The sequence below is a fragment of the Coffea arabica genome, chromosome 6c (genome assembly GCF_036785885.1).
Source record: "Coffea arabica cultivar ET-39 chromosome 6c, Coffea Arabica ET-39 HiFi, whole genome shotgun sequence".
NCBI classification, from domain to species: Eukaryota; Viridiplantae; Streptophyta; class Magnoliopsida; order Gentianales; family Rubiaceae; genus Coffea; species Coffea arabica.
In genome coordinates, this window is record NC_092320.1 from 45,309,093 (window position 1) to 45,320,400 (window position 11,308).

Here is an 11,308-nt window from a genome sequence, read left to right on the forward strand (position 1 = left end):
CTTATTTTACCCTTAAGATTTATCACATTTGGATGTACTATATGAATGCATACCCTAGACCTAGGAGGGTGTCGGGGGGTCGAAATGTATCTTTAAAGCTTACTTGGTACCAATCACATTACTTGTGACGCCCAATAAAGACTCTTCGAAAAAGTCACGAATAATGCAAGTCATGAAACTCGAAAGAAAGAAAAAGTAAAGAAAATAATAATATACAAATGTGTATGACCTAAAGGAATGCATCATGTCGGGTACGGGGGACTAATGTTCGTTGGCTTTCAATGTTCCCTTTAATAGAGGGAATACGAGCGTGCTAAGGCTAGAGAAGCCAAACTCGTCCATATCCCATATCCAAGGGGTTTTCCTAATCTAGCATGCAAATGAGCTAGTCTAAAATGAGAATACAGCCCTAAATATGTAGGGAAAAGGTTAGGGGAGCATGCAAAATGAGAAATACTAAAAGAAAAAATGAATAAAATGTAATGAAGGTATGCAGATATGACACTAGCGGAAAAGAGGGACGGTCCTATTGGGTCTAGCGTTGGACTAACCCTTTACTAATGCTCATTTACAAGCATTGGACTTGTGAGAGCTCGAGGGAAAGGCCATGACTAGCATTGGACTAGCCACGGTGACGTGCATTCATCCACATGATCAAATATAATACTAAAGCAAATAGACATGCAAAGCACATAGTTTCACACATAGCACGTAGCATATAGGCATGCTTATCTAGATGCCAAAAGCCTAGGGAAAGCGGGAACACATAGCAAGTAAGCATGCAAATCACATAGGGCAAATAAAGCAAAGAAAGCCTTATCTATTACATTAGGGAGGCCCTACTACAATCTAGGGGGGAAAGAAATAAATAAGTAAAATAATAACCTAACTATTACAACCTTGGCATTAAATTGCCTTTCAAATAATCAAATTGAGCTAAAATAAATATATGAAGCCAATAAAGCAAATAGATAAATAAATGAAATGAATAAATAAAAAAAACATTCAAGAGGCATACAATCAAACATGTAAAGTCACATAGGGCACGTAGAGTCAAATGAAGTAAGAAATAAGGGATAGAATGTACCTCCTGGAGATGGAGCTCTAATGGAGTGAAATCACTTATTTGCCCTCCAAAATAATAAAGAGTCAAAGGCATCACTTTAATCAAGAAATAATCACATGAAATGGGGATGAGCATGAAATTGAATCAATCCAAGGCATTTAAAGGAAGGTGAACACCCCATGTAAAAATTAAAACAAGCAGTGACTTGATTGCAAAAACTACAGAAATTTGAAGGGTCAATTTGATTGATTTTTTCCAATTATTTGGGCCATATCATAATTATTTAAAATCATGGGGCCAAGGTGCAATTATCGAAAACTATTTTCATGCAAAGAAACATGCAAATGCTTCAGGCAAACCAACGAACCAAGCTTTCTCTATTTTCTGCAATATTCCAGCCGTGGCTTTCTCTATTTAATCATACCAAAAGGCTCGCCAATCAGCCGGATTCTAGCTATCAAATACTGACTCCAGCGCACATGAAACTTGTTATAGGAATGCAGCAAAGCATTCGAGATAACCATCAGGGGCGAAAAGAACTAAACAGCAAAAGGAAAAAAGAAATGCAGCAAGAACTTTCTCTGCAGATTCTCATTCGCAAACTTCATTCACGAACCTTTGGCAAACAAAGTATATACAAAATCTTCGACCCATCTCCAATTGAAAACATTTAACACTCCAAATAACAAATGAAAATTGGGATCATTGCCTATAAAAAAAAAATTCAGCAACCGAAAGTGCACTTGCTGCAACTTTAGCAGCCGCAACTCATCTTAGGTTCACACAAAAACCTTTATAGCTTCGACCAAAACATACAACCTCATCATTAAACACTTAGGCACAAGATTTAACTAGCAAAAAGATTCAAAATTTGGTGAGTAGCTGCGGAGAAGACAGCAACGAAGAAAATGCAGCAGCTTTTTGCCCTGGTTGCCTATCTCTGGCTATCGCAAACAAGAACAAAAATGCAGCAAAGAAACTCATCCGAAGCAAATGCTCATGTCACCTTCACTTAGCCGATGCATATTCCCATGAAATGAAACAAACCTTAACACATTAACCGATTCATTAACTAACCCAAAATAGAGAAAAGAAGCAACTGATCATCTGGACAGGAACATAAACTCAGCTGAAACTTCATTTAGAGCAACAGCTGAAGTTTTTCTCAAAAACAAATGCAAACATTCTGCTATTGTAATGAATCTGCCATGCTATAGCGCAACAAATGAACGCTACCATTTAGTGAAACATACAACTAAGCTCAAACCATGAAAATTACTACTCTATTCAGAACACAACTCATCGCACACGAATCATACGCATTCAGTTTCATGACAGGAAAACCACACGAAAGTTAATAGCTTTTGGTTCACAAGTTTTCGGCCATACGGATTCCAAAACATAGCTTTTAGTTCCTAGGTTTTTCACCAACAAAAAGGCAGATTCCCGATGAACATAAAACAGAAGTGAAGAGATATTAAGCAACGAAAACAGACATCTGAAACAGATTCAGGGAATCCACGCTTAGAAGGCTTCAAAAATCTGAACTTTTAAGAGGAAACTTGAATTTAAAGGGAAAAGGGTAGCTCACAATGCTTTCTTTCAAGCTTTTTGCGGTGAGGATTTGCAGGTGGTGGTGGGGGATTCTGGTGGCAGCAGCGGCATCAGTAACCCATCGCTGAGTCCTTCGATTCTTGGTTGTTCTTTCTCCAAAACTCCCGCTGGTTCCATCTTCCTCTCGGTCTCTTTCTCACTCACTCTCACTCTTTCAGCCGTCGCACGCTCCTCTCCGGATCCTCTCAAGCTCCCTCTATCTCTCCAACTCAGCCGCCCCCCTTTTATTTTTCATCAGCCATCCAGTCTTTTGTTGCTTTTTCTAAACCTAGCCGTCATCTAGATTCTATGCTCTCTCTTTCCTTTCCGCCGCCAACACATGCTTTTCCTGCCTCTTCTACCTCTCTCGTTCTTTTTCTTCTGCCCTCTGTCAAACCCCCAGCTCTCTCTCTATCTCACTTGCCTTTCCCTCTGTTTCCCTTTTCTTTCTCTCGGCCTTTCTACTTAACCCAGCCGCCAACCCCTTGCTTTCCCTAGCCATCCCAACTCTCTCCTTTCATTTTTTCTTCGATCAAGCCCTTCTCCTTTGCTCTGTTTTTTTCCCTCAACTCTTTCGGCCTCCTCTCCTTTTGGCTCTCCATCCGCCGCCTGTTTCTCTTCTTTTTTCCGTCTTTTTTTTCCTGCCCCTTTCTTTTTCAAATCAACAACCTACGAGTGTCTCCATCTCCCCCACCCTAAGTGATGTGTTGTCCCAATATAAAAGGGACACTTATCCTATTGTATCTTCTTCACTTGTCTAGCATGCAAATTTCCACCTATTTTACACATTTCCCTTATTATATTTTTGCATATTTTCTCTTTTTTCTTTTTTTTTCTTTTTTTCGATAAAGTTTAATACTAAAAACTAAAAAATAAAAGTTAAAAGACTAATGAGCAAAATGGATAATAAAATAAAATAAAAACCCTAGAATTGAAACAAATAAAGCAAAAAATTAAATTAATTAAACCAATAAAATTAAAAAATCAAAAATTTGGTGTCTACAAGTGAACCAAAGAAAATCCGAATAACTACTAGTATAAAGTATAAGTATAGTTTTGGAAGTGAAAAGAGTACATTTAAACCAAAGGCTATGAGTAAAATATTTGTAAAACTTATGCTTGCTCGTAAAACTTTGAAATCTCCATTTAAGTTGAAGTGACAAAGAAAACGTACTCCGAGCAGTCATTATTTTATTTCTCAAGGGTATAAGTTCGGCCAAGTCATTACTTATATACCTCGGTAAAAGAAGATGCAAATATCCTAGATAGTTCAAGTGATATTCACTCTTAATTTTTACTCAAGTTGCAAGTGTAGTTCTCTAGTTCTCGAGCGTAAATTTGGGCAGTACGCCCTTTGTTTTTACCAAATTTTCCAGCCATTTATGGCTTCATTATTTTTCTCAGCCAAAAGTCACTTTTGCCTATCAAATTTGATCCTCACTCCGTACCTGATAATTACACTACGGATACATGTGAAAACCCTAACTTGCTCCAACTTGAAAACGAAAAGTGAAACCCTACTTTTTAGGTTCGTTTGCACTTAGTGTGGAATGATTGGGTAGTAGGGCTATAATAAAATCATAAGTTCCAAATAAAAAGAAGTTTTTAAGTGAAACGTGAGGGATTTTACAATTTCAGTGATTAAAATTAGGGTTTCAATTAAAATATGAGAGGTTTAAGAAAACCGGTTAGTCACAAGTAAATTAGGGTTTTTGAGTAAAATCTTAGGGTTTCTAATCTTTTGAAACAAAATAAGGTTTTAAATCAAACCCAAAGAAATACACTTTAGTATTTTCTTTATAAACAACCTCCTAATTTTCGGGGTATCACAAATGAAGCAAATCAGATTCAAAGATTAAGTACAATTGAAAGAGACAAAGAATGCTGATAGCTGTCGGATGCTTGTGAAGATAGGATCGAACGTTCGATAATCATTGCACAACTTCGGACGCATAAAAAACTCCATCATCGAACGTCCAAAGGAAATTAGATATTCCCCCTAGCTCACTGACCTCGATCGAACGCAAGCATCGGACGTCCGATAAGATCCTTCAAACTCGACGAACGCTATCAGACGCTCACAAAGACAATATCGGACGTCCGATAGAATTGAAGAAAATCTCTTAAACTCACTGCTTGCTATCATGCGCAAGAAACCAGACTATCAGACGTCTGATACTCCAACGGCTAGTTGACTCTTCAGCTACTTTCTATCCATTGGAAACATTAATGAAGCACTTTTTTGGTTTCCTATAAATAGAACATGGTCAAAAACTTCAAATAACCTTTGCACATTGAAGATACAAAAGATTTAGAGTAGTTTTAATGAGAAAACACTCTCTAAAGAAGATTTGTAGTTTTGGTGGTGTGAAGTTCATTGTAACCTTTTCATTTATGAGTGAATACTTCAATAGTGTAGCTCTATGAGGGTTGTCCTAAGGGATAGTGAAACTTCCTTGCTTGACCTAGTAGAGCTTGGGGTAAGGAGGAAGTGAACCTTCCTTTGTACACAAGATTGGTTGTACTTCATCAACTTGAAGAAACTTGTTCTATAAATTGATCTACAAGTTCAAGAGGAGTTTGGTAGTCAATTGGTTTGCAATTCTTCCCTTCTTATTTACTTATTGTTATATTGTGATCTTTTAATTGCTTATCTCTTCTACTCCCAAGCAATCGTGCTTTCTTACTAATTGCTACATTGTGTGGTCACTTAGAAAAGAGGGTAAATTTCACTTTGAGCAAAAAAGTGCCCATAACTTGATTAGCTTTTTAATCAACCTAATTCACCCCCTCTTAGATTGTCTTTGATCCTTACAATTGTTATCAGAGCTTGGTCTCCTTGAGATTAAGTTCAATCGGCTTAGGAGTAAAAATGACAACCAATAATGCCATGTTTTTTGAAGGACATTCTGTGTGAGATTGTGAGGATTCGCAAATTCCTTGTATTTTTCCTCAAAAATACCCTTTTATTTGAAAATTAGTATTTATCAAAGGCCACTACCCAAATATTTCACATTAAGTGTAGATAAACCAAGAAAATAGGGTTTTACGCTTTGGTTTCAAGTTTGGAGCGAAATTAGGGTTTTCGCGATTTTTCGCCGGATGAATTTTCGGTACAGAGTAAGAATTAATTTGGGGATTAAAAGTGACTTTTAAGTGAGAAATAATATGTGACTAGTGGCAATGATATAAGGTTAGTGAATGGGAAGTAAAAACCCTAGTACGTGGGTTGGCAATGTATATAAGTTCCACTTTAAGTTTGGATCAATGCCCTATTTATTCTAGTGATTTATTTCAATTTTTAATTGAGGACTGTAGCGAACGACTGAGTCCCGGCGAGAGCTGGGCAGGCGGCCCGCCGAACCCTCTGGTACGCCTTACGGGGAGGTGGGGTCGTTACAAGTGGTATCAGAGCTTAGGCTTCAGATCTCTGTAGTGTATCCTAGATTAAAGATTAGGATACCGGACTGTGGGATTTGATTGGACTTGAAAGTTAAGCGATTGAGGGATAAAACTTATAGCTGCTTCGCGTGGTTTCTACGTGGAGTGACCCTGGACTAAGTGGTGAAAAAGTATGAGGGACTAAGTGAAGCTATGAATTGCGAATGTTATAGGCCTTAAATCTTTCTCATGGTATCTGAAGACCATAGATAGGTATGTCAGGTAGGAATTCCGATTGTAGATAGTTTACTCTTGAGACTGCAGCTCGAGATGTGAATTATCTTCTTTCGGATTCTCGTGCCTGAGTACTCTATAGTTGAGGTGCTGCTAAATACTTGAGACTTGTATTTTGGGAACATGAACAGGCTTTGTCTGACTAGAATGAGCACAAGAGGTCAGGGACGTCTAGTTTGGATAGTAAATGACGTGAGAGACCAGACGGGCTGATACTGGGGCGACTTCACCTTTTCCTTTTGATTTACCTGTATATTGTTACTACATGACGTTAGTATACCTGTATGTACATGGTTATCTGTCCAACTTGATATGTATTTGTGTATTTGCTTATCCGTCTTTTTGGTATGGCGTGTTATGTGGGTATATGTTTATTTGAATATTTGGTGCCCTCAATAGTTACTTTAGTAACCTTATCGTGTTTATTTACTAAATTACCTTTTGGGGGAAAAGAAAAGAGAGGGAAAACACATATATATGGACGGGAGACGTAGCCGTGGACGTGGACGTGGACGTGGGAATGAACGAGCTCAAGAGCCAAGAGAGGAAAGAGAAACAACAGCTGCACAAGAGCAAGGAATGAGGGATGAAGCCGAAGACCAAATGGCAACGGTAATGCAACAAATGACAGATATCTTGGCAAGACTGGTGGATCAACAAGGCCAAATGGCCGTGAATCAACCCCGGAACCCTGAAATCGGAGAAGATAAGGCTCTTGAGCGGTTTCAGAAATTTACTCCTCCGAAATTCCTTGGAGGATCTGATCCGGATATAGCCGAACAATGGTTAGAGGCCATGATTAATATTTTCACCGTCTTGAACTACACCGAGCAAAGACAAGTAAACTTTGCGGTGTTCCAATTTGAAGGATCGGCCCGAGCGTGGTGGAACGTTATTAAAGCAAAATGGGAAAGAGAACAGACCGTATGGACATGGACGAATTTCATAAGGGAATTTAACGAGAAATACCTCCCTCCTTTAGTTCAAGAGAGGAGAGAGGAAGAGTTTATTGGACTACGCCAGGGAACGCTAAGTGTGGCCGAATATGAAACAAAATTTACGAAACTATCCAAGTTTGCTTCTGAATTGGTGGCCACAGAGCGGCGAAGAGTAAGACGGTTTATACAGGGATTAAATTTGGAACTCCAAGAAGCATTAGCGGCAGTACAAGTGAATACATTTACGGAGGCCCTTGAGAAAACTCAAAGAATCGAGACTGCAAAGGCACAGATAAAAGCTTCCCAGACCCAGAAAAGGAGTGCATCGAGTAGTGTAGCGGAGGAATTAAGTGAAGCGAGAGTCCCCTCCAAAGTGCAAAAAGTGAACTTTTTATCCCACCCACCATGGACATTAGGGGCGATAGGTGAAGGATCTACAAAAGAAAGCCAAATCAGATTTGGGAAAAGTTTTCAAGAAAGCCAAAAGATGGCTTCTCACGTGGTCTGTGGGTACTGTGGAAAGGCAAATCATGTCGAAAGCGATTGTTGGAGAAAGAGGCGGAAATGTTTAATCTGCGGAAGTGGCGATCATCAAGTTAGCAACTGTCCGAGGAGACAGTCACGTGAAAGCAATACTCTGCAACTGGATGGAGCTAAATCACAAGTGAATGAAGGAGGAAAACGAACTAGCGGACCGGCAAAGGTTTATGCTTTAGACAACCGACAAGTTCCGGACTCGTCTGAGGCAACTGAAGGTAAAATTTCGAGGACGAAATTTTTTAAGGGGGAGAGAATGTGAGGACTCGCAAATTCCTTGTATTTTTCCTCAAAAATACCCTTTTATTTGAAAATTAGTATTTATCAAAGGCCATTACCCAAATATTTCACATTAAGTGTAGATAAACCTAGAAAATAGGGTTTTACGCTTCGGTTTCAAGTTTGGAGCGAAATTAGGGTTTTCGCGATTTTCCGCCGGATGAATTTTCGGTACAGAGTAAGAATTAATTTGGGGATTAAAAGTGACTTTTAAGTGAGAAATAATATGTGACTAGTGGCAATGATATAAGGTTAGTGAATGGGAAGTAAAAACCCTAGTACGTGAGTTTTTAAGAAAAACGGTGCGAACCGGCGGGTCCCGCGCACTACCGTTTGAACGCACCACTTGACCATCATTTTTTATATACTTAATCTCTTTAATATTAGAGCCAAACATCAGCTATAAAGCTGAGCAAGCTGGCCGAAATTTTTGACCAAAAACAACAAGGAAAAAGAAAAAAATTAAGAACCAATCTTGAAGCAACAAGTGGTAGACTTTCCTTGGTTGGTTGACTAATGAATTTCCATCATATTTATCCCTAAAACCAACTCCAAAGCTCTTCATTTCTGCACCATCACAGCCGAGAGAAAGAGAGAAAAGGGAGAGCAAGAAAAACAAGAAAAACAACCATTTCATCTTGAGTTTGATCAACCAAGTGAGAAATCAAACAAAACAAACCGATTAAACTTGTCCTTGAGTGATTAGTTAGTGACTTGTGGTGTGATTTTTGAAAGAGAAAGCTTGGGCTACTCTTAGTGAACTCTAGTCAAGGTAAGAAAGCTTATCTCTCCAAGTTTTACTTTCAATCTTGTTAAATTAAGCTTAGCAACTTGATTTTGTGGTGGAATCATGGATATTATCTTGTTTTGGAAGTTTTCCCCAATTTATATGATGAACTAGGGCTTGATGAATTTCTGCCCAATTTGTTGTATGAAGTATATATGTTGAAATTAAGGTTATAAGAGAGGCTTTGGTAGTGATTAGACCAAGAAATTAAGGAAAGTTCCACTAAAAACTAGGAATTCCAGAATCTGGAAATGTTTTCCCAACATTCTGTCCGAATTTGAATCCCTATGTTAGAGGCCGAATTGGCCTTAGGTCAAAGAAGGAAAGTTGTATAGAATGGTATTTTATAGGTTCCTACAAAATTTCAGCTCAATCGGATCAACGTAGGATGTGAAAAGTCCAAAATACCCTTACTGTTTTAAGTATTTCCTAAGCAGTCCGTGTGATCAGTTAAGTCCAGTTTATCCCATTTTTTGACTAGGATCCATTCTGATTTAGTGTTTTTCCAAAACATGAAAGTTGTAGAATTCTGAATTATCTTTCAAATGCCTCTAAGAACACCTGATTCGGACTTGTGTACTCTGAGTTATGTCCATTACAGTGTTCTGCGTTTAAACAGCCGACGAATTGGGTTCTGGTTTAGTAATTTGAGAATTTGACTAAGTTACATTAGTAACTGGACTAAGTGACCTTCATGAATGTTGTATATCTGTGTCTTATCTTCGAAACGGCATAGGTTTCGTCTCAATCCGATAAGCGTAGCTTCGGATATGTTATTTCCGCATTCGTACGTCAAATCTGTCTTGTGCTAAGTTGAATGTCTGCACTTGTGATTCTTGTAATTCTTATTCTTATGATATTGTGAGCCTATGGAACGGCTCTTGACTTGAATTGTTTATGTGTGATGTTGGGCTGTGGTTGAGGAAAAATAATGAAGCCAAAATGGCTGGAAAATTAGGTAAACACAAAGGGTGTGCTGCCCAAATTTTCGCTCGAGGGCTAGGTTTCTATTGGAACTTGTATACTTTTGTTTGGCCAATACCATGACCGGTTTTCCATTATAAAACATGATTTTTCATCCTTGGGTTCAAACAACCCTCTTCTTACCTGAAAGTCATCTTTACACGTTTTACTCTTAATTAGTCGGGTTTCTTTGTTTCCCTTAAATGTTTTGCTCGATAAACTATAATAATGTTCTCTTGTTCAACCTTAGGTTTCATTGGTGATTAAGGGTAATATCCGGAAGGATATTTTGCACGATATTTTGCATTTCTAGGTGAGTGTTCCTTATTTGATTCTATGGCTTGTTGTTATCATTTGCTAATGTGTTAAGTGTTTTTAATGATTTCCAAAACGAGCTTTTTAGGCGAGTGTGTACTTTATCGCACTCGACCTAAATAACTGTGCAATTTTCAAGGATTTAATGATTGAAATGTTACTTGCGCATGAATGTAAGCCTTTTGGGCGGAACTGGCCATTGCCCCTTGTTACCGGTCGTCTCGAGCCAGAAGCGGACTCGGTCGGGCGATTAGGGACTTGGGTGAACGTTTGGTATACTCGAGTATTACCCTGTAGGTTGGTGGAGACTGGCCAACGGCCAGGACGGGGGTGAATGAATGAATGAATGAACGAACGAACGAACGAGGGTTTATTGATAAACGAAAAATGCATTTTCAAATGATTGGAGGAATAAGGGGTAATGTCAGGAGATCGAATGAACGAAATAACGAATTGTTCCTTGTGAGCCGTATCCTTTTAATGAATGTGTTACTATCGCTTTCCATTGTAAATGTTTCTTGAATTATTGATACTCCATGTTTAATGTATTGGATTGATTATCTGATTATGTGTTCGGAACCTAACTGGGCTTTTAGCTCATTCCTTTAGTTTTGTTTTCCTTACAGGGGAAGGCGAGCGAGGACGTGAGCTTGAGATAGACTAGCCAATCTAGTTTTGTTTCTTTTGTTTCTTTTGTAGTGGTTCTCGCCTAGTGCTTGGCACGGGCTGGACGTATGAAGGATTGAGAACCCTTGTATATTTGATGTTTATATTCTCTTTTGGGTTGGCAATGTATATAAGTTCCGCTTTAAGTTTGGATCAATGCCCTATTTATTCTAGTGATTTATTTCAATTTTTAATTGAGAACTGTAGCGAACGACTGAGTCCCGGCGAGAGCTGGGCAGGCGGCCCGCCGAACCCTCTGGTACGCCTTAGGGGGAGGTGGGGTCGTTACAAGTGGTATCAGAGCTTAGGCTTCAGATCTCTGTAGTGTATCCTAGATTAAAGATTAGGATACCGGACTGTGGGATTTGATTGGACTTGAAAGTTAAGCGATTGAGGGATAAAACTTATAGCTGCTTCGCGTGGTTTCTACGTGGAGTGACCCTGGACTAAGTGGTGAAAAAGTATGAGGGACTAAGTGAAGCTATGAAT

The 11,308-nt window shown here is 38.8% G+C and overlaps 1 long non-coding RNA gene across 1 annotated transcript; it reads left to right on the forward strand.

The window, feature by feature from the left end:
- Positions 1 to 8,673: 8,673 nt before the first annotated feature.
- On the forward strand, positions 8,674 to 10,905 carry LOC140008116 (uncharacterized). Its single transcript, XR_011815520.1, has 3 exons — positions 8,674 to 8,860; positions 10,089 to 10,151; positions 10,780 to 10,905. It is a non-coding gene; the product is annotated as an uncharacterized lncRNA (long non-coding RNA).
- Positions 10,906 to 11,308: the final 403 nt, after the last annotated feature.